This window comes from Lagopus muta, chromosome 6 (assembly GCF_023343835.1).
Source record: "Lagopus muta isolate bLagMut1 chromosome 6, bLagMut1 primary, whole genome shotgun sequence".
NCBI lineage: Eukaryota > Metazoa > Chordata > Aves > Galliformes > Phasianidae > Lagopus > Lagopus muta.
Genome location: NC_064438.1, coordinates 23,610,535 through 23,634,932, shown reverse-complemented (window position 1 = coordinate 23,634,932; position 24,398 = coordinate 23,610,535). Strand labels below are relative to the sequence as shown.

The window sequence follows — 24,398 nt, the reverse complement described above, 5'->3', positions numbered from 1 at the left end:
CCTTCCTCCGTTTCCTATGCTGTTCAGTCAGCTGCTGCTGCTGGCCGCTGATAAAGGCAAGATGCTGGATGAGATGGACATTTGGTCCTCTGCAGCATGTTCGTTCTTACATATAATCACATTGAGCAGCCGTACCAGCGTGTCTTGGGTTGCTTTGGAGGTTGGTTCTTTTGGTAAATAAACCAGGCTATAATTCAAGCACGTAACACTGAAAACAGAAATTGCAACCTCTGAAGCAGAAACCAAACTGTTTTATGCCTAGTGCGTGATATAATGCATCAGTAAAAGACATAAAAAAGCCACATCCTTGAATATATATATATATTATTATTTTTTATTACGTAGTCCATTTTACTGATAAATCTCCTAGAAATCCCTCACCAACCAGGATGTCAGCCCAAGGAGATTCAGGCAGTTAGTCCCTTAACGAAGGAAGGCCCAGAAAGCCAGAACGCAGCACTAAACAAACCATGGACGGTTGCTGAAAAAATTGCCAGGACCCATTTAAGGCTGGCAGCGATTTGGCCTCTTCTCAGCTGACTGAAGATCTCCTGACCCAATGGATTCCAAGGGAACACGTAGATGAATGCCTGACTCCTCTCCAAGAAAACGAAACTTGCCGAAGTCATCAGTCCTGCCTGACCCTGGAGCAGGACTGGATGCTCTCTTTTTTAACACGGAAATCCAGCTAAAGGAAACGCATCACCCCAAGCTGAGGCCCAGGACAAATACTGAATAGAATTCTGATAGAAAATACCTCAAATTCTGCTAGAAAGCACTGCCTAAACAATTTGGGGAACGTCTGCCTTCTCATCACTGTCAGCCTCCTCCTCTTCTGACAGATGAGCTTTAGAAGATAGCCAAGCTGAGAGCCATGCAGGATGAACAAGCAGGTCTCTGTCTGCAAATCTTGCCACAGAACTTCCATTTTCTAGAGCCCAAATTACTAAGGGTCTGGAAAACAAAGCAAGCGTCCCATATATGCCACCTCTGAGTATTGCTGCAGGCAGCAAGATGAAGATGGATGTGCCCAATAAGCTTATCATCTTTATCCGGAACAAGCAAGTATCACGTTAAAAAAAAAACAAAACAAAACACATAAGAAAAAACAGAAGCTTTGTGATCAGTTTCACAAAGACACAAACAAAGCCTGAATAAAATTACTGCTCAGCTACACCAGTGAGAGAGCTGATCATGATCCAGTTTACATGAAAGATTTCTTTAGGTCATGCAAAAACATAAAATAAAAGCTGCTCTATGTTGTGCCTTTGTTTTACATAGTGGGTAGTACCATTCTATTTAAATAACCTTCTGCTAATGGGACCACAAGTTGGGTGTTTTGCTTTTTTTTTTTTTTTTTGTTTGCATCCATTTGGTTTTGCTTTTTGTTTGTTTTCTTCAGGGAGAGAGGGTTGTTACCTCAGCCAGTAATGGCACTGGAGCTGGTCCTGCTGTGAAGGAGGAATCAGCAAAATAATGCCCTTGTCATCCCAAAGATCATTTGCGCCAACTACACAGGCAACAAGCAGCACTACAAACCAACAACTCAAAGAAACTGCCTCTCTTATTTGTAGTTGGGAACCTCAGATTTACTAGCCGTTCTTGTACTTTGCATTGTCATAGGCTGAACATTTCAGGTCCAATTTCTGGCATCCCCAAGAGAACTGAAGGAGGATTTAATCCTAGCATGTGTTTCTACTGAACTTATTCACATTTCGGCGCTTCCACTGATAATTCATGGGACAAAATCTCTCCAACCCATCAGTAAAGCCTGTCACAGATGCATGATCTGTCTTCCAAATGCAGAACCTGGATGAGTAACTTTTCTTCTGAATTGTCACATCCCTCACTGAGCACCAAGAAAGGTGTAAGAGTTCCCAGTAGTACCAAGCAAACTTCCAAATGTCCTGAATAATAAAAGCAAACATTTATCCTAATGCTCTCCTCCTAAGTTCAAGGTCAGGTGACACTACTTCAACCAGTATTTAGGAACATCCAGTTGATTCAGATCCGCTCCAAAATACAGGTGATAAATTTAAGGCATCTTCTCTTCCCACATTAGGCTGTTTGGAGACAAAGGAAGAAGTGGACAACTGCATGGATGTCTCCAGACTTACACCCACGTGCTGCCATTCCAAGCAACTGGTCTTAGCCATGATGCAAACTGACCTTTCCACCCTTACACTGCTCTCATGTTCTTCTACTTCATGTTTCTCTGAGGCATGCACACAAAGCAGGCTGCTTTCTTTGGCAACACTGAGAACAAGAATTCAAAGCTTTCTCTCTGTAAAAATGCAGCACCAGCTAACACAAACCCTGCAGATCTCAGGCCTTTAATGTCAAGGCAATATCTCTGAAGATTATTTTGGAAACATTATTTCATTAAGCAGTGCTGATGTCGATGGGATTAACAGCACACAAATTAACTGAAGCAGTGTGCCGGTCACTAAACTGTTAACACAAGAAGATACTCTGAGAAGTTTCAATCTACAACTCAAGAGATCAGCAAAAAACAAAGAATTTACTTCACAGAATTCACATTGTACAGTAATGAATGAGACACGGCAGTTACTCAAGTTGCCTTGTATTTGGCCTTGAAACTGTCTCCACAGTTACAGAGTTGAGATGTCACAACATAAAAACACTTCAGTAAGAGACTACTAAAACAGTTTACTGCTGAACGTCAACCCAAGGCTTATGCAGAACCAGTGCCTCAAAACACGAATGACTAACAAGACATTGGAAGAGCACACGTCAGAGCTCCTGTTCTCTACAAATACCATAAGACACTGGCAGATACCACAAGCAGTACAGCTTATGTGAAATTTGGGGTCATACCTGGAGACGCTTCAGAATAAGAGACACAAATTTGAATGATTATTACTGAACACCACACCAAAGCCTAACGCTATGGATAGTCACCGAATCAATCCCATGAAGTCTGAAACAGCAGACTCACGCCTTCCAGCGAGCTGCTTTACTCTAGATACTGAGGTATATAGCAGAAAGGGAGCCGGATCTCTCATGTTTGCATTGGAATCTAACTTCTTTGAGCAGCACCAGAAGAGTCAGTGGAAGCAGTGCTGGACCCAGCGGCTGGGATAAATGCTGAAATCTGAGCATTGCCAATGCTGCTGATTCTCCACTTGGAAAAGCGGGTTGTCCAGATTCATGGAGCAAGATACCTGACTCTCCGCAGTGCTCACATGGGACAGCTGTAGAATTCTGCTCACATCAGCTACGTACTGAATAGTTTACCAAGCAGCTAAGACTTCAACACTGAAACTGGTTATTTTTGCTGTGCATTGAACTGCTTCATGCAACTGACTACGTTAAGTCCTTTGTCCCAGACTCATAAAACATGATACAGAAACATAGTGATATTATTATGCACAGGAGATAACGGAAGCATTCACACACTGATCATAGGCAAAGTGCATCCTGGAGATGTTTCAGTTCAGTAAATGCAAGTACTAACCTTAACTCTGACCCTCTGGGTGCATTAAGAATATGTAACGGTATCTGTAGAAACATAACCACACTTGCATGGGAATTTGCAATTTTTTTGTGCTAATTCTACTATCGCCTAAGGGAGAGCCAGAAAGGGAGACCAATAAATAAATAAATAAATGATCCAGGAGCAACAACCACCACCACCTTTTGATATTTTTTCAAGCCCTGCAGACCTTAATTCTGCCTCTTTCTGGGCAGCGGGCCTTATCTATGCAACTCCACACTCCCATAGGATTTCAAATTCTCATCTATTAATCATAATCTCCCCTATGCACCATAAGGTCTCCATTTCTTATTCAAACACCTACTTTTCCTTCAATCCAAGATAACCTAGTATGAGAATATATCCCAAACTTCAAAAACAAAAGTACCTTCCATATTTTGTATGATCTGTTTTATGAGAATCTCACCTCCTCTGGGGCAAGCACTGCTTATTTGTACACCACCCATACATGATCAGTAGATTGCCTTTAAGCTTGTTTCTGTTTGTGCTGCAGCAACAGTCAGGACTTGAAGGAAGTGGGCAGTTTCCTGAATTAAACGCAAGAGGGAAGGCCTCTGCTTCTGGGTTAAAGCCTTCAACAAACACATAGCAAAGCAGAATAAATGAACTCATTTCTGCCTCAGCGTCTAATCTGAAACACAGCAATGATAATATTCACCAGACTGACCTGTTATCTTTCAAGTGAAGCAGATTCTCAAATAACGACAGGCACACCTATACTCCAGTGAATAAACTGTGCTGATTCACAACAACGGATCGCCTGGGCCAAATACCATGCAGTATTAACAAGTCAACAGGAAGCACTCCAAAATTATTACACTGATGTGCTCTCGTCTTCCTTCCCCTACATTCCAGTCAGCTGACACTTGCTGCTCCCTGTACATACTACAGGCACAGGTATCAAATCTTGCCTCCCCTTTCCCTTTTACGTTCTCCATTCTCACCCCTTAGAAGCCTTCTGTTTTTTCTTCCCCTCATAAGCTCACAAATGTGAACTGTAGCATTTGGAGAATGGTATTTGTAGCTGGGATAGTCACACTCAGTGTGGGAGTACTGAAGGTAGTCGCTAATCTGAAAGGAAGGACTCAAGTCATCATACACTTAATAGAAGTTCTTTTCTTCTCAAAACCATGATTATTCAATATAAGTAAAAAGATTTACACACACAATAGATCATGTAAACATAGCACAGAATCCCTGCCAATCTAACATGGAATCACATAAGTACAAATTAGTGTTCAATGGGGGAAAAAAAAGCTGGGTACAAGACTCCCATAGACTTCTGCTACATTAAAAACATTGTCCAAGATATGGCTTTACTGACTGCCACAGTTTTTTAACTGATGGTTTCCTTGGAGTGGGAATGCTATCATGCAGTTGTGTCCACTTTTATAGATAAATCCCAATGTTGATGGAGAATGAAAATGTTTCACAGAACATGGCATGGTTGCACCTTCTAAGCTAAAGGATCAGCAATCTGACATAGTCAATCATCCCCCTCCCTCATGTGATTTTTGCTGCCATGGAGCCAGGAGCCATCTCCGCAGGGTTTCACCCAGGGCAGAAGGCACTAACGTCCTGCTGAGGGACACCCCTCTTTCAGATGCCTTCACATCAGCATCACTATAACCTTAACCTGCTCTCCTGGCATCCTCTGGTTCCACAGACACGAGAGCCCCACCGCAAAGCTGTCCTAGGAGATGGGAGACAGCAGCCACACGACAAGAGGGCAGACAGCCAGATGAGGCCGAACAGCACAGGGTACTGAACTAATGCTGCAAGTACCACAGCAGCACCAAGAGCCTCCAACCGTGTTGCCAGGACTGACACTTGCAACGTTCATGATCACAGAACTGCTGTGCTATCAGTGCGGTGACCATTCTTACTGCAACTTCTTTGAACTAACTCTTTTCCATAAAATTTAATGCCCAGATTTTTAACAGTCCTATTGCTGTGCTAGAAAAGATGTTTAAACACATTTGTCTCCACACACACAAGAATTCTTATGTGCTCTTTTCATTACCTCATCCTCACATAGTCCTCTTCCTGCTGTTTTAAGGGTTTTTGTTTGTTAAATCCCACAGAGGGGAAAAAAAAAAAACCCTCAGAATCTCAGTTTCTCTCTATTTAGACTCTGGTCATTACACGACGTTGGGGGGGAGTGTGGAAGCCATATGAGGACCAGAAACATATGTGAAAGCTTATTGCATGACGTCAAGCCCCTTCTAACACAACCTCTGATCCCCAAGCAGACCATATGAGTCTGGACTACCAAAGATTACAGCATCAAAAGCAACACAGAAAAAAAATGTATATATGTCAAACAACACAAGGGAAGTTTCATAGCTTAAAACAAATTTCAAATGAAAAGCAGCAAAAATGTAGGGAAAAAAATGCATGGATAGTATTTTATCACCTTTCCCATATTATGCAAGAATTCTTGAGGAAGACACAGGAGTCTGACGGACCTGAGAGAAAATAAAGGCTTGCCTCATATGTAATACTTTCCACACACGCGAAGCAGGGATTTAAGATATCCATCAACTTCCTTAGTAAAAGTTTCTAAAAGCTTTTGAGTAAGTCAGCTTACAGGAACAATGCTGTAATCATCCATTACACCAAAAATTTACTCAGCATACAGAAAACCAATAGTCTGGGACAAAACCAAGAGGCAGAGGAGGCAGATTAAGTTAGAAAAGAGAAAACAGAAAGGAGGTCCAAAGTTCTGAGGAATCAGACATGCTTATCTTACACCAGCAAGGAGCAAATCTAAGATCAGTCTTCCCACTCATGCAGTTCTGTAGCAATGACAACAGCAATCCTAAACAACTTGTGGTGCCTGCATTAATTAGTGCAGGCACAGATCTGCACTGAACTAATCAACCCCACAGCCGAGGGGATACTGCTCATCCAGCCAGGGACCAGCCCAGAGCGTGCATTTAGATGGAACAGACCAACAGCATCACATTTTGACTGGCTGCAAAATTTGCAGCTCATCATCACAGGAACAGACACGTGATTCAGTTAAGCACAGCACAACCTATTAGAGCTCTGCACCAACAGCCAGACAGCCAACTATCATTCCTGCAAGAAGTAAGCTGGGAGAAAACACTGCAAGTACATTGCAAGCTTGAAGTCTAGAAGAAATTGACACCCAGTGTTAAGAACTCACAATAATTATGAGAAGGGGGAGATTTCCACGTGTACTTAAAGCCTGAAGTTCAAAGGAAAAGCAAAGCTGGTGAAACATATCAAAGCAGGCAGGCAATGGAAACAGACTGATTCTGAAATAAGTCTCATGGTGATAAATCCGGCCGTTTCGGCAGGATTTTCTGATAATGCAGAATAAGAGGTATGATGGGATTCACCTTTGGGAGAGGGAAAAGAATTGCAGCTGGCTCAAGGAGAGCTATCTCATGCCCAGAAACAGCAAAAACTGTTCTAGTCCTTCCCGGTGTATTCCTGACCAGAACAGAATCTGAAAGGGTAGCAAAGGAAGCTCAGGTTGCCACATCCTTTCCACTAAGAGTCACTGACAAGAGCATCCTTAACACAGCAAATTCATACTGCACATGCAACAAGATTTACACGATAAAGAGTTTATCAGGGACAATTACTGTAAGCTAAGCCCTGATCCAAACTAGCCAAAGTTTCATTGCTAGCACAGGACATCATAGCCCTCCTACAAGGTTATGAAAAAGGGTTCTTAGAGGTGTAGGAGTTGTTTTCTTTTTTGAGTGCCTTTTGTTGTTGTCTGGTTTTAATTATGATTTTTAAAATCCATCACACATCAGGTTATGCAAATTTAAGACTGATCACCTCAACTGGAGCAGTTTTTGTCATACTGGCAAAAAAGAAGAGACAGAGACAAATCCTTGGACGTGTCAAGGACTAATTTCTGGCTTTCATGTAAAATTTTGTTGTGTTAGCACATTAAGCAAAAGCTCTGAATAAATACATTCCACGTTCTTACAAAGCTTTACAGGAGCTCAGTATTAGTCACTTTTTTAAAGGAGCAGCAAAGACACAGGCACACAAAGTAACTGGTGTGAGATCCAAGGGCCAGCAGCAACATCAGAAACAGAAGCCAGATTCTTCAAACCCTGTTAGGGGCTGCAGCCCTTTAAAACTACCTTTGGAGGGGGGAGGAAATGAAGTCACCCGTGGCACTCCTGATCCAAAAGCAGACTTCCCATCGACTTCAGCAGGGCCTGAATTTCCTCCCAGATCAGGACACGTTTGCTCTTATGAGATAAGAGATACTTACAGAGGAGTTGCTCTGTAAGCTATGCACCAAATGCTTTTGTACATCCCTATTACCTATATTCCTTATCTCGAATACCCTGATACAGCAGCGTTACAAGGGGCACAGGCTCTGCACAGAGGGTACTACATCCTTGAAGGACAAGATGCATCACCATTCCACTACATAGGGATGTATCTCAGTTTCTTCTTCTGCCAGTTGTGTGGTTCCAAGTGGAGAAGGAATTTTCATCCTTGCACTGCAACAATAACAGCATTCTAATTATGTCAATACACCAATAGTAACTATTTAGCTAACTGTGTGACCTGCCAGCAGCTTGCTCTCCACTGGCTGCGAATCCTTAAAGAAAACTACGTTGCCATCAGCAAACACTATTTACTGTCACAGCACACGCAAGGTTTTGGGTATGGATTTCACTGATTTCCATCTGTTTTAAACAGAGGTGTCAGCAAAGTACAGCCCATACAACCCATCAGTGCTGACAAAATACATCCCCAGCCTTGAAGAAGCTATCAGTACCTAAATATCTGTCACATTTAAAATTTGTACAGGTGAAGGAGAAAGCAGCTTTTTTTGTCAACTTTCTTTTTTCACATGACTACAAAGGAAATACAGGCTTTAAATTCATATTGATTGGAGTTGCATGAGTTTCATAGAGAAGAATTCTGCCATGCAGACCTAGATATAAGCTAGTTATGGTGGATGCACAGAAGCTACTTTGCAATTGTAGACATTTGGAGGGCCTGATCGCACTACTACTGATTTTAGACATTCAGACTTATGCGCAGCTTAAAGTAAAACACACAGGAACTTTTACAGGACTGGAACTCTAATTAAACTCTTCAAAAACATGAAAAAGGCTCATTTGGTATTGCTTGGCACTTAATGATAAAGCCTTTTTTGGTTATTATTTCCCACAAACTTCAGAACTTACAAATTGACCTAATAAATTGGAATCAAGAGTTAAAGCTAAGCACTTGTTTACTTCAAAATTAAGACAACTGCAGTATCCAAGACTTGGCACACAAGACCACAGCAAATACTAAACTTGCTACAGGCCTACAACTGAAATCCTATTAATGTCCACATTAACTGCAGCAAGTCCCACTCAAGTCAACATGAAAACAAGTAATTCTTATGGATACAAAACAACAACAAAAACAAACAAACAAACCACCTTTCTGAACGCTCCTATTCCTCTATCTCCTTTCCAGAAATGCTTGGCTTTCTTCAACGCGAGCTCCACGTGAATCCAAGCTCAATGGCCAGAGCTGAAGCGCAGTGAGACAAGAGCACTGGCCACAACGTGCTTCTGGCCTCACCTGCCAACACAGGAACTGGGGATTCCATGCGCCCGTGGTGACAACAGTGATGTCACTAACTGCCATGGCAGGGAAGCAGCATGCCTCCCTGTGCCCTCATGGTTCCAGCTGAAGCAGCCGCACAGTGAAGTCAGGTCTCGGCAGGCAAAGAGCTGCTCACATGCCCTCTCCCCATGGCAGAATCCACTGTAAGCACCAAGCAGCACTTTAGGAGGAACAAGGCACCAGTAGCAGAGGGGAGCCTCCTCCTGCCACGTTTCCATCCACAACATTACCTTGAAATTTCCAGAAGATCAAACACTGTACTTGCAATCACAGATGAGACAAGAGATTCATGCAATTACTTAGGTACTCTTTGTATAAAAACACACGTGCAGCTGGAGGACTGACTTCATCACTTGCTTCTCCCTAAAGATACCACTTGACTAGAAGCCGACTCATGGATAAATGTATGTGCTGCTGCACAGCAGTAGCAGCCAGCTGTACTGATAGGGATTGCTCACGGCAGCGATGATTGAGTTTCTAGGATTTATAGCATATTTCACCTGTCACCCTAAGCCTCAAGCTCCCGCGTGTGCAAACTACAAGTCCCAAGATGCAGCGGTGCATCGCTACCCAGACAAGCCTGCAGATAACATCGGAGCACAGCACACTGGGACCTGTAGTTTGCACAAGCAGTGCTCAGCAGAGAGCCCAGCTGTAGGCCATATTGCATGCCTCTGTGGGCCAGAACACACGCGCTGCACAGGGATGGGGAGCCAGCAGGTAAGCAGGGCCAGCAGCTACCACTCACAGGCTGGAGCTGTTAAGGAGACAAAGACTTCAGTATAAACACGTCAGCTATCCGACAATTGAGAAATCAGCAGTTTAGCTACTTTCAAGGATGCAGAACAGAGTATGGCTTTTTAATCTCACTGCACGTAGAGATGGTACGTTTTCTTCCAGGACTGCTATGTTTTTAGTGCTAAAGCCTGTTTTCAAAGAGCACTCTTCTGAATATCAATAGGAAAAGTACATTTGGTGAGGGGCACATTCTTCCTGTCCAGAATTTAGTCAGCTGGAAAGAGATGCTCTCTTCCTCCATTTCTGAGCCACGCTGAAGCAGAAGCTCACGTCTCTTCCAAGAAGCAGCCAAGCTTAGCTGAACGCTAAATAGCTGCATCTCAGCGTAGGCCTCAGAGAAGAATACGTTGTACTTCAGCAAAGGGAAGGGCAGCTCCCCCTACCAGTCTGCTCTAAGAAGGTTTTAGTGAGGAAGGAAACAACCAGTGCTCAAAATGAACAAGTCTTCCTTGTTGTTTTCTTCCTCCTTCTCCTCCCGAGCTCGGGATTTTTCTCATTGTAAAGAAACAGGAACATGCCCCTGCAATTCCATCTCTAAGGATCAGTACATTTCACCAGCCTTTGTGGAAGAGCAGTCTGTGCGGTGCTGTCAGCTAGCAAGCAGGAGCACAGCACCCGGGGAAACAGGCAGAGGGCCCCGTGCTGCAGCGAGGGGAAGGCAGCATCCCCATCACCTGACGGACGTCCTAGTGCATCGCCCCCATAGGCAAAAGGCCTCAGAAGCATCTGAGGGTTTTGTCAATACAGTGATACTGTCCATAGGCCAAAGACAGCTGTTGCCATAGTTACTATCAGTCAGCTTAACAGAAAATAATTATTGCGATTACTCAGAAGTTTCACTAAAACAATTTAAATCTTGACTCGGATACCACTGGAGCTCTCCCATTAACTATCTGCAGCCCCTGGGACACACGCAGTTACCTGCGGTGGGACGGCAGGCTTGGAGGGGAGCAGGGGAAGGAAGGGACATTCCCTAGCGCTGACAGCGAACGTCACGCAGGCACAGACGCAGCCAGCAGCCCGACCACAGCCCTCTGCTGGGTGCTGTTCCCCTCCTGCAGGCCCAAAGCCAGCCGGGCTCAGGCCGCCTCAGAGGTCCCAACCTGCCCTCCCCTCCACGTCTCCGTGCTCCCATTCAAGACAACACACCGGCTGTGTTTTCAAAACATATTTCTAATTACACACGCAACGGTACAGCCCAGCATTTTAAGAGGCAACCAGCACAAGTGAACTTGCTAACACCGCCTTTTGTCCTAGGAGCGCGGTGCTGTCAGGGAAGGGCAGCAGCCGGAAGACGCGCGTTTTAAGGCATCAGGCATTAAAATAGAAGCGGCGTGAACACGGCCTACGAGACAGCTCACGCTAAGCAGAGCCTCGCTCCTTATGTACCACATAGAAATGCATTCCACCGCTAACAGCGAGCGGCAGGCTGGGGTGATGTTTGCTTTCTGGTGAGGTTTTTGGGTTTTTCTTTTTAGCTTTTTTTTGCTTTTTTTTTTTTTTGCAGGATGCTCTGAGCACACAATCTGTAATCAAAGAGCGAGCGTTTGCAGTGACAATGAACAAGAAACCTCAGGTAAGAAGGAGCGTTCAATAGGTCAAACCACCTCGGCACAGAGCTTTTAAGGCACAGGGTACTTGATAATTCCTATGGAGATATTAAAGCCATGTAAACAGCACAATACAAAATAAATTCTGCAGAGAAACCTAGACCAAGGAGCACATTTTTTCCCCTCAAAAGCCCAGGACGATCAAAGTGTTAAAACAAAAGGGTCGGTGGCAAAGTTGCGGCTTTGTTAGGGAGCAGGCACAGCACTCAGCCCAGTCCAAAGGAAAGGATCTTTCTGAGCTTTCTACAGATTTAAAGATTATTTTGAAAACAGGTGAGTGCAACTCTAAAGCCTGATTGTTACACAAGCACGCCTTTCCTCAGTGCTAAACATTTCTAAAAATAACTGACTTCTTTGTACATTTTGCAGCCATCTATACCTACACTTGGCACCCCGCTTTTGCAAAGTTTTAACATAAAAGCAGAGTCAAGCAACTTAAAAACATACTTCACCAATTTTAACAGTAAGGAAGGTCCAGGAGCCATGCATTATTTACAGCTCAGAAACATGCAGGTTCTGTGGGGTTTTTATTTTTTTTCCCCCTTTGCAGCGACACTGTGTTTGTAATAAGAAAGTAAACACACAGTTTCCCCCCAGCTGTAAATAAACTTCTTTTTTTTTTTGCCTGCATAACGCATCTTTCTATCACCGGCACAAGCCAGACATCGGTGTTGCGCTGTGCTGAACACGAAATATTAATGTAGGATACCTATAAAAACTATCCTTCAGCTCACCCTCTACTTGCAGGTACATCCCTTACCCTCTCCCCAGCGGCACCCCGCACCGCCTGCGCACTGCCCCACCTTCCCAGTACACAGCTTGCTCCCAAGTAACCTTTGTGTAGTTAAAATACATCAGAAGCAGGATGTGAGCTGCTTTCTGGCACAAAGTAATTGAACAAGGGCAATTCATGAACATGCAGGAACCAGGCCTTTGTGGAGCCTTACACTTCCAGCACACAGCCACGCATGTGACCGCACAGTTGTGAGCATAAAGGGTGAAGGGGACAGTAAAGAAATACTGTTACAAGCTTGATAATAGGTTTTTAGCACTGCTCTTCTGCATGAGGAGCCTCTCCTAAAGGCCAGGCTGTAGACCAGCTCGCACTGCCCACAATGCCCCCTTCAAAAAGCAAAGCCCTGCAAGGCTGTGAAGGCCTTTCTGGATGATTTAAACAAAACCAAGCAGCAACAAAACCGAAACAACAGTAAAAAGGTTAAAGCACCAACATATGTTTCTCACGTGACGTTCATCTTGAGTTTCTGTACCGCACGCCAAGCGCCCCTAACATAAGAAACAAGATAGTCCTTCAAGGTCTGTACAGACGGTGTGGAGCTGAAAGAGAAATCTCCCTTATAAACAAATCCCCATAGGACCGGTCCACTTCACTGCACAAGCTTCACCCTGCCTCTACAAAGTGCTAAGGAACTGAGGAGTTACACCACATTCATATGCAATTATAACCATTATAAACAAACTGCACCAACAGCCTGGGCCATAGCCGCGCTCACTTTGCAGTGTTCCAGCTGCACTCCCAATTTCTGAAGCGCTACTAAAATACTTCTTATTTTCCCAAGGAAAAAAAAAAAAGCTTAAAAAGTTCTTATCGGCTGCACAGATCCAGTCGGAGGATTTTTATTTATTAGAATTTCTACAGCAAAGTTGAACAGGCGCACAGGCAAAAGCTCATCTCTAAAAACAGCCAAGTTGCAGTAAGAACTCTTTAGGCCCAATGAGTTGAAGCGCAGCTGAAGCTGAGCGGCCTCGGGTGAACAGAGCTTCACAAAATCTAAACCAAAGGCAGAGATCTTACTGTTGGAGCTGGAAAAACACATCCGTATTTTTCTTTGAACTGCAGAAATTTCACAGCTCCCTTCTTTTTCTCTATTTAAGTTCTCTGAAGGGAAGTTTTCTATTTTCATTCCCTAGAGGAAGAAAACAACCCTCCTCTTCTGATGCCTCCTCCCACCTCACAACAAATCCAGACCACGATGCACAAAAAGAGCAGAGATTAAAAGCTTTCAGATAGAAATCTTCAGATGAATAATAGCAACATAATCCCAAAGAAAAAAATGTATATATATTCCTTGATGTGGCACTCTGAACTACAGCCCACAGGCACTGCCAAGGCCCCTCCCCAGCCCGACCCCACTTCCAAGCTGCCTGGCTCAGCACGGCCAGACACCGGGGGCAGGGTGGGCAGCACTGGCAGCAGGTGCTGAGTGAGCGCCTTCCTGCTGCTGTGGGCAAGCAGCTCTCCAGGCCTCCGAGGGACGTCCCACACACAGCACAGGATCCGGACACTGCTTAATGCTCACTCCGTATCAGCCCAAACTTCTGGATGATAAGAACTACCAGACAACAATCTAATGTGTCCACCACAGTTAGGCTGAAAGGTTTAAAAACATATAGAAGCACAATCCGTTTTGTTTTCACCCCCAAACACAGATTTAAAGTCTCGTTTACTGAGCGACAGAATTCCTTATTAAAAACAGTAATTAAAAAAAAAACAAACCTTCAAAGAAATAGTTCCACTGAACTGTCATGCAACATGCCAGATGCAAACAGAATCCCCAAACCCTGTGATCTTTCTACTAATGCGTGGTAACCAACTTCTCCAGCTAACATGGGTGGTTCTAAGAACTTTTTGATTGTTTAAGAGCCGGGTCTTACTAGGAACTTAGTGTCAATGTTTGGATACAAACTACAGAGCTATATGCACAGGCATCAACAAACTCAACATAGAAGTTTCAGTGTTACATGTCAACTGGGTATAAAGGCATCACAGTCCTAGTCTTCCAAGGCTTTCAGAAAAATGCTACTACCTGCACCAATTAAGCTCCAAACAAGCCTCTCCCCATCAAAGCCCAGCACTTCCCTGCTCCACGCACACCGGGCAGGCATGGAGGAGCCCAATGTGAGAAGCAAGGCATCCTTCTTGTTACAGGCAAGCACAGCCACAAGGCAGAAACAAAAAGTAAACAAGACAGCTCCGGCCCTTATTTCTGACACCTGAGGACACAGCTAAGGATGACAAGCCCCCGTTACCTCCTGTGGTGCACACGGCTGTCCACCCCCTGCCCTGACAGCAGGCAACAGCAACTCCAGCAAAGCTAACACCACGGGCCCAGGTGTGTGCCTGCCCCTGTCCAGCATCCCGTGCAGCCCTCTGGCACGCAGGTGCTGCGCCAACGGCCTGTCCATGCAGCCCTCCCATAGCAGAGAAAAGTTGATGGTGGAGCTGGTACTCAGGCCCAAACAGCACGCAGAGGGAAGGAAGGGAGCGGGGAGGGATGCGTGCCTCTCCGCAGGTCTGCGGGCAGTCACCGTTACACACAATTAAAAAGTGGGAACAGGTGTAGTAGATACCATACTTTGATAGCCGAACAAAGAATATTACAGCACGTGACCAAAATGCGATGACATTTGTTCACCAATCGAAAACAAAAGCCACTCTCCAATGGCACTCTTTCCTCCACCCCCAAGAATTAGGAACTTGGAAACCTCTCCATATTGAAGCTCATCTTCTCCCGGCCTCATTTTTTGACACTTGAGAAGAAGTTGAAGGGAGAACCTCACGCACCCGGCCGCCGCAAACCCACCCCGAGCCCAGGTGCGCCGTCCCGCCCCGGCACCACGGAACTGCGGCCGCGAAGCGGCTCGCCCGACGGCGGAGCTCCGAATAATGGAGAGAAAGGGAAGAAAAACAACAGCGGGGAAAAAGGAAAACACCACCGCGGAGACGAGCGAAGAAAGGAGCATGCACACGACCAACACACCAAATGGCAGAGTCCCACACAGGGCCGCTCCACCTACGCACGGAGGAGGGCAGGGACGGCAGCGATGAGGACGGGGCACGGCGCGGGCCGGGAGCGGAGCGTCGCTGCGGGCGGCCCGGGGCGGGGGCAGCGGCCGGCGGAGTACAACTTGCAGAAGAAGCGGAATTCTCCCGGCCGCTGCTCGGACCACAAAGACGAATGAAAAGAAGGTGGAGGAAGGAAGGAATAGAATTAAAAAAAAATAAAAAAAATAAAAAATAAAAAAAATAAAAAAAAAAGCCTGCGGCAGCGGGTTTACTACGAACGATCAATCACCGAGAGCGAGCGGCATCGTCCCCCAGCCCGGCACCAAACTTCCCCGGCAGCATCGCGGCGCTGGGCCCGGCCAGAGGGAGCGGGCCCGCAGCCCCCCGTCCCCGCGGGGGCCCGGCGCGGTGTCATCCCGGCCCGCTCCTCCCCCCGCCCGGCCGCCACCTCCCTCGGCCCCGCGTCCCCCTCCTCCTCCTCGCCCCGCCCGCAAACTTCTGGCGGGGCCCCGGGGGCCGCAGCGCCCCGGGACGCTGCACCCCCCCCCCCACCCCCACAACCACACAGACAGACAGACAGACACACACACACACACACACACACCTCCCCGGGGAGGGGCCGGGGGCGGCGGCGAAGTTGCGGCGCAAGTTGGGCGCGGGGCGGGGGGCGGCGGGGTCGGGGGGGGGCAGGGAGGAGGAGGAGGAGGAGGAGGAGGAGAGGAGGAAGGCGGGATACTACACCCTGCTGGCGGCGGTGCGGCGGCGGCGGGCCCCCTGGCAGGACCTGGCTGCGAGGGGGAGGACTCTTCTTCATAGGGGGAGGGTGCTGGGGCCGCCGCTCCTCCGGGCCTCCCTGTGCCCCTCTTCCGGGCGCCTCTCTCTCTCTCCTCCTCTCACTTTCTTTAAGCTAAGCGGGGAGTGGAAGATGGTAGGTTGCTCCCTTCTCCTCCTCCTCCTCTTCGCTCGCTCTCGCCTCCGTGGGGTCCTGTTCCTTCCCCCTGTCCGCGGGGGGCTCCTCCTGCGGCGGGGAGGAGGGGGCGGGCGGGGCGGGAGGCACGGAGCCGGCGAGGCGCAGGAGGAGAGAAACTGTGACACAAAAACAAGCCGCGAAGCTGAACTCTTCTTCAATCCCATTCACCCGGCCCGGCCGCAGCACCGCGCCGACGGATCCCTCCGCCGACGGCCTCCCTGCCTGCCTGACGCGCGCTCCCGACGCGCCGCCGAGCGCGTCCCCGCCCGCCCCCGCCCCGCGCCGGGGGGGTCCGGCCCGCCGCCCTCGGAGCCCCCCCGCCGCTCCCGGAGCGCCCCCGCCGTCCCCTCGCCTCCGTGCCGGTGGGGCCGGCCGCGCCGCCTCCTCCCGAGGGGGACTACTTGACGCGTCGGTGCGGCGAATTTATTTCCCTTTGCCTAAGGAACGGGCTGTGCTGCGGCACCCATTGCCTAGGGAAAAAGCCCGGATGTGAAGTGAGTGAAACTAAAGTAGAGTGAAGTAGGGCACCAAACTCTGCCGGAGCCGCGCCGCCCGCGCGCCGCCTCCCTCAGCCGCCCCCCGAGCGGCGGCGGCCGCCGCCGCTCGGGGGGCGGCTGAGGGAGGCGGCGCGGCGCGGGGCCGTTAGCCGTCTCCCCCTCCCCCCTCCCGGCCGGCCGGCGCGCGGGGCTCGGCGCGGGAGCGCGCGCGGCGGGGCCGCGCGCAGGAAGCTGGGTCGCGGGCGGGAGGAGCCGCGCGCGCGGGGCCCCGCCGCGAGGGGCTCCTCACAGGAAGTTGATGCAACAGGGCCGCGTCCGAGCCGCTGCCGTCACGCCGAAATAGCGAAATAAAATCAACCGGCGAAACGGACGGCGCCGAGCCGCGTTCGGTTTTAATTACCGCTTTCCCGTCAAAGTTCTGGGGGGAGGAGGGGGTTTGCCGGGGAACTTTACGGCTTTCTTAAAGCGGCAGCTCCTGGGCTCCCGTAATTACGTAAGGAACTCAGACTGCTTTTTTTTTTTTTTTTTTTTTTTTTTTTCTCCCCGAATGGAATTAAGTTTCCAGTTTGTAGACGAGAGCCTGAAAACACAAACCTTAAAGGTCTAGAACCCAAGTGGAGTCACCCAAACAGGCATCTGCTCACCTCACAGCGCTCACCTTTCTCTGGGATAGTTGCACAGGACAGACATGGATCAGATGGAGCACGTCCAGAGGAGGGGCACAAACATGGTCCAATGGGTGGAACACCTCTCCTTGTGAGCTGAGGCTGTTCAGCCTGCAGAAGAGAAGGCTGCGGGAGTATCAAGTGGCCTTCCAGTATCTAAAGGGGGCTGTAAGAAAGGACGGGTCTTTAGCAGGATTTGTTGCGAGAGGACAAGAAATGGTCCCAAACTAAAGGAGGGTAGATTTAGATTGGATAAAAGGAGTGAGTTTTTTACAACAAGGGTGGTGAAGCACTAAAACAGGCTATTCAGAGAGGTGGTGCATGCCCCATCTCTGGAGACATTCAAGGTCAGGCTGGACTGTGAGCACTCTAACTAACTGTACGTATCCCTGTTGGTTACAAAGACTAGATGTCTTTTAAAGGTCCTTTCCAACTCTGACGATTGTGTGATTGTATGAAAGACCTCAACATCTCAGGTTTCTCCTGCATCACTTCTCACTGTGGGCCAAACGTTGCAGCCTAGTCACCAACCTGGGGTTTGGTTTTCCCTTCTGTGATAGTTGGAGGCACTCAGCTGGAGTCAGCTGCCCACAACACAATCTGGAGCTGCTTTTGTCCTTCAGAGTGTTTGACAGATGCACCACAAATGTAAATACCGAGCCCGTTTCTTTCACTGTTTTTCTATCTTTCTGATTAAGGAACAAGTTAAAAGAAGTTAGAACCAGTGATTAAGTGTTACAGATTCAGCATGTTTATTCTGTTGAGAAGTCAATATGTGCGGTTTGACTAAAGTTTGTTTTAGAGATGAACTTTGGACAAAGTTCAAAGAAAAAAAAAATCATCATTCACTATTACAGCAGATGTACAAAGAAATTGTATGCCATTCCTCCCAGAATTCAGGCCACTGTAAGCGCTGCACCACACCGTCTTTGTTAGGCGCACGCTGCCCACAGAGATCTGTGGGTCATAGATGGGTGGCTCAGCCTGTCTCACACCAGCAATTTAATCCATAGGTTCTGATCAGATGTGCTGGAAGTACTTTAATAACAACGTACATACTCTGCTCCTTTGTTCAGGCTCACAATGACAAAGAAGAGCAGTCCCAGCCTCTGCACTACTTCTGGCTTCATTTCCACATCAGCAGAAAGGGCTTCCCCAGGTACGTGTGTAACATATTGCTTCTGGTAGCATTAGAAGTGATCTTGTATATGAAATTGGAAACAACAGCACTATTAAACACACAGCTAAATGCTTGAATAAACCAGCTGTCATTGTTTGTTGGCTTCATGCAGATATGCAGCATGCTTCCATAGCAAGAAAAGCAAAGCCTTGATAGAAGTCTACCAAAAAAAAAAAAAAAAAAATTCCCTCCTTTGTTTCAGGGTGTCTGCCCACAAAGTTGGCCTCCACATCCCTGCCTCCTAATGTGGCATCCTCTCTGTTCACCAAAATTCAGCCTTCAGCTTGCACAAATTTTCCACTGTCTGTTTTATCACATCACCCCATCCCCTTCTCCAAGTTTATTTCCAAAAGCACAAGTCCAAGCCAACTCCAAGGCCTTTCCAAAGTTAGTGGAAAACTTGTGATAATCAACAGGCATTCGATGAGAATTCGCAGGCATCTGCGGAGTGATGCTGTTTCTCACCGAGTGAAATGCAGAAGCATTTCAAGAGCTGCTGCTTACAATTTTTGTAATAATGTTCAGAAGAATAACTTACATTGTTAATGCCAGTTTTGTTATATCCAGCCCACTTTACAGTGCCATTTGCTGAGAACACTTAAAGAGTGTCTTCCTGGATTTTGCTCTATCACTCAGCATTTGCCTGGCAAGCAGCAAGTGTGAAAGCTCCTAACCTCCACGTCAAAGATGGAGCCAACAGAGCTGGGTAGCCACACAGTGCTTTCCCTTTCCACTGTTTCCGGCATCAAACTACCTCAAAAATAAACTAAAAGTTAATTTCTTGCCTATTACTGTTCTTCCCTGTGCTGTCAGCAGGAATGCTAGATGACTGCATATGGGGGGGGGGACAGCCTTGCAGTTGTGCTTGAAAGAGAAAGTCACAGAGCACTTCAGGCAAGACGTGCTCCTGTCTGACCAAACAGCTGGGCATTGACAGGGGTCTCTCACTCCAGCAGAGAGCTCCCTCCAAGCACATACCTTCCTCCTCCTAGGCTTAGGGAAGAGCAGGGCATAGCTCACTTCTAGATGATACAGAAAAATCAAGCAAATGGTTTAGACTACTGGCTAGAGCTAGAGCCTGAGAACACAACACACACAAGGGGCTTGCCATTAAGGATAACAACCTAACTACAAACCACACTGCTTAGCAGAATGACTCTGACTTCAGCCATAGCTTATTGCCTTACAGAGGGCCCATTTAGTACAGCAGCTGATGAAGCAGACCCCTGCTTGCTCTGGCCCATCCAAAAGACCTGCTTGCTCAGCAGGTGCCAGCTGGTCTCAGCTGGGGGTGGTGCAGCTGCAGGTTTGCTCTTCTGAGTGCTACTGGCACAGCTGAGGCTGGGGGAGTTCTTGGTGCAGTGGGCCACAAGTGGGTGAGGAGTGCATTGCTTGGGATCTGTATTCCGAGAACAGTAATTCAACCTTTGCCCCTTTCCCACTGCAAAGCTCACGTTCCCCACATTGTCCCAGCAGCACAGTACCAAATTGTCTGTGTTTCTAGTGGGTTTGTACTGGGGATAGATGTGATTTTGCAGCTAGTTATGGAAGAACAATTTTATCTTACTGTCTCTTCTGCAATCACGGAACGTTTCACTTACAGGAGATACCTTTTATGAAGTACAGAAGTCATAGGATCATAGATCCTACGTTGGGTTGGGAGGCACCTCTACCTGTGAGCTCCACCACGGTCTCTGATCTCTCAACGGCTCCCAGACATGCTCATCCCTGGCTCCTGCACAAGCCTGCACAGATTTTGGCTATGTTAAGGTTTTAGTATGTCAAGTCAGGAAGGCTGGCTGCTTCTTATCTAATCTGACTTTCAGCACAATGCAGGGTATTTAACCAGTAAATCTATCTCAGATCTTCAATTTAGGTAGGCCAGCACATACCTCACCCTTCACAAGCTGTTGCTCTCTGCTTCTGGAGATGCATCTGCCCTCAGAGAGCTGAGTGGCTCCGACCGCTTCCAGATGGAAGGAAAATCTGAGCAGTGATATCGTCTCCAGCAATCGAAAGGAATGGGTTTCCTTACCTTTTTTTGTATCTTTTCTCTTTAAGTAGATGTGAGCAGTCATAAAGGGGACATTGCTTACGGCTCTCGGGTGGCTGGCCAGGCTGACTAAGCACGCTTACCGATCCCGCACACTGTTTAGAATCACAATGAGCTGGAAACTGCGTGCCAAGACGTGAGCGATCCAGGGAGCAGTTACTCATTTTTAAGCCAGCAGTATGAACTATCCCATGAGCAATTGCAGCTCCATTATCAGGTAAAAGAAGCTCTTTTTGGCTCTTTGCCCTTTTTGTTAGGCAACATAATGCCCCCTCATTCAGGCTGATTTGTTGCAATATTGTCACCCCATAAAATTTTTCAGCTGTAGCTTGCTGGCCCACTGGTGGTTTCATCCATTTCCCAATCCAAATGCCCTTTTCCAGATACCCTCAGCAGAACCCTCTCACTTTTTATTTCCTAAGAGCTCAGAGAGGAGAACATCAGTAGAGTCAGAAAACTGTGGATGGAAATGAAACCACTAAGTATTCAGCGACCAAAAGAAAGGAAATAGCAATCTGTAATGGAGATTTTCCACGTGCCACTAGCCTGATAAGTGAATAAAAGTCCACTCAGAACAGTAAACCAAGGACGCAAGCCACGAGCAATGACAGCAGCCACCAGGTTTTAAACACAGGCATATAGGCATCTCAGCTGGTAGGTTGCACAGAAATCAGAGATTACAGGCAAATAGCATCTGTAGAGAAGTTTGTCCATTCCCATAAACAGTACAACCAGTAGAAAGAACATCTTTTTAGCTCTTTTAAGTGTTAATGATCATTTTGGCACCTAGCAGGGGAGACCTGATACAACAGAGCCTATCCTGAAGAACACATGATGTAAAAGGTGAATGCAGAGAAGGGGGAACCAAGCTGCACCAGGTAAAGTAGGTGGTGATGATAATTTCAGGCTGCTAGCTACTTCAAATGTAGATACTGATTGCAGTTTTCAAAAATCTTTGCATAAAATTGGCCCCTGAATCCTTACGTATCACTAGATATGTAAAGATCCTGGGTTTTGAGGGGATGGAGAACCTAAAAATCAATTCTGTTTCCTTCAAGTGTTTAACTACTCATATATTTGAGCTGAGATTACCAGCTGAGCACTAAATTCACACCGCTAATTTCAATTTTAATCTCAGTATTGTCTTTTGTTGAATGATGTAGCACAAATAACATCAGCATTTCAAGCAGTGCAGAAGTAGTCAACTTTGGGAAGTATTAAAAAATAAAATAAAATCACTGAACCCCTGTATTTATCTCATGTTGCCCTGGCTGATCATTGTGCTGACAAGTAGGCCAGCTGTGAAACGACAGTTACTTAGGAGCAGTGGGGAAAGGCAGTGCCAGAGCAGAGCTGTGCATGGCTTTGCATGCGAGAATGAGTTAACTATGACTCAGTAGACAGAGAGGCAAGTGACAGTGCAAGGATTCAGAGTGGGTTTTCATGGCCTAACAGCAAGCAGTGTTAGTTAATGGCAGACTATCAGGAGTTAAGCACGCTGTGGGTGCTGCTGCCCCTAGTTTTGGTTTTTGCCAGGTTTCTGCTCTGGCCTCCAAGTCTCATCTTGCCTCTTTCAAGTCAAGGAGCTGCATTTGGAACCGAGTGGGAAGAGGCAAAGGGAAGGTCAAAAAATAGACAGTAAGCATGGCTCCTATGGAATGCAGCTGTAAAGTATCCTTTTTATTTAGTTTTGGCTTACATTAGAGCTACAGTATAATGCATTGCCATCATATTTGTAGACTGTCCTAGCTCATCCAGCTCCAGCCCCCCTGCCATGAGCCAGGACACCTACACTAGATCAGTCTGCTCACAGCCCAGTCCAACCTGGCCTTGAACATCTCCAAGTGTTGCTTCTCTGAGCAACATGATCCAGGGCCTCATTCCCCTTGCAATGAAAAAATTCCTTCCTAATATCTAATCTAAATCTATTTACTCATTCTATGACTACACAGCTTGCTAGAGTCCCTCACCTATCTTCCTATAGGCACCCTTTATTCCATGAAGTCCACAATGAGATCTCCCCACAGCCTTCTCTTCTCCAGCCTGAACAAGCCCAGCTCCCTCAGTCTGTCTCCATTGGAGAATTGCTCTAGCCCTCTAATCATCTTTGTGTGGCCCTCCTCCAGACTTGCTCCAACTGCTTCACAACCTTCTTATGCTGCAGGCCCCACTGCTGACCACAATACTCCATGTAAAAAGAGGCCTACAGTGCTACTCCAATTTATAATTATTTTATTTTCTTCCCCTCAAGCCTTCCATTTTTTGTGTGACAAGCAAGTTGCGTAATATATCACTCAAAAGTTGGGAAATTCAGCAATGAAGCCTGTTTGTACATTCTTTGATTTAAAATTGATTAATAACAGTAAGATGCACCAATGTTACACTTCACAGATAAAAACAGCTAGATAATGTAAATACATTCACCAATCTCATTGGCATAGTTCTGCTGTAGGACTAACATGGGTAAACACAAACTGGGAGGGACAGCATGAAAAAAAGTTTCTTTCTGAATTCTGTTAGGCAACTGAGTGGACACATGACATAATTTTGTTAGTTGCTCTTGCAGTGGACTTGAATAAACAGAAGTGAATTAGAATGAAAGTCTCTGGTAGTTTCAGAACACCACAAAGTTCCTGTTTGCCTCAGTTGCTGAAAGCATTAATGCAGTGCTTGCCGTTGGCCAAGTAGAGTTGAACAAGGAGGGCTGGAAGCTTCCTGAAGAAGGTAAAATGAAATGGGAGCTTGTGTTGTTCCCCTTCATAGAGACATGTTGTGCCCATCTCTTGTAGCAGCTAGAAGACTCACTGTCTCAAGAGAGTTGCATTAGAATTGGAAAGGCAGCTCTTGGGATACAAGCTCATTTGCATAAAAATGCATATATTGGGACTTTCCAGCTTGAAAAAATAAATAAATAAAACTGAGAGGGAGCAATGAAAGGCCTGCTAGGCAAAGAACAACATGAAGGGGGCCAGGGAGCAATCAGTCACCACATCTCAGTGTGAGAGAGAAAGCAGCAAGAAGTGAATCGATCGGACAGTGTTTAGAACAAACAAAAAGCAATACCTCTTCACCCAACTCATAATCACATCTGGAACTCCTTGCTGCAAGATGTGGGGCCTGACAGGATAGATATGTTCAGAAAATCACAAAACAAACCTGCAGAAGGATGCAAGCCAGACTTTCACCACTGACTACCAGTGGCCTTCAGGCCCCACTTCATACAGCCCTCCCAAAGTACCTGAGATGGGACATTATCAGGGAAAGGATAAGTTAGATGAGGCAGCTTTGGTCTCTTCCCAACAGCCAACAGTATCGGCTGTAACAATCCAAAAGATCTACGTGGTGGAAGGGCAACACAGAAAGGGTAATAACAAAAGGATTAGTGCAAATGGAAAGGTGTTACAAAAGAAAGGAAAAGAACTCACCTATAGTTGAACATCTAGGCTCACACGGAAAACTCCACAAGTGAGGGATCTTCAACCAGAGATTTGTTCCTTGTGGCAGTCAGACTTTAAATGAGGTTTAAGAGAGGTGCAGACAAACTCTACCTCTTGCAGACACACAGCTGAATTGCCTTCACCTGTGCTCCCAGGGCTGATCGGGTCCTTTCTCCAGGTGCTCAATCAGTGCTTCAGGCCGTGAGTCAACAGTTACCATAGATTGTCACAGGTA

General features: G+C 46.7%; 1 protein-coding gene across 8 annotated transcripts in view; it reads right to left on the bottom strand.

Annotated features, from left to right (window-relative positions):
- The window catches only part of PHF21A (PHD finger protein 21A), a 132,255-nt gene extending 108,017 nt beyond the window's left edge, over positions 1-24,238 (bottom strand). For 2 of the 8 annotated variants that reach the window (XM_048949902.1, XM_048949910.1), the window contains exon 1: positions 16,103-16,379. The gene's annotated coding sequence lies outside the window, so the exon portion shown is untranslated. Of the gene's footprint in view, positions 1-15,650; positions 15,792-15,965; positions 16,037-16,102; positions 16,381-17,486; positions 17,660-24,151 lie in introns of those variants that run through there. The other 6 variants (XM_048949904.1, XM_048949909.1, XM_048949907.1 and 3 more) reach the window with 6 other exon arrangements.
- Positions 24,239-24,398: the final 160 nt, after the last annotated feature.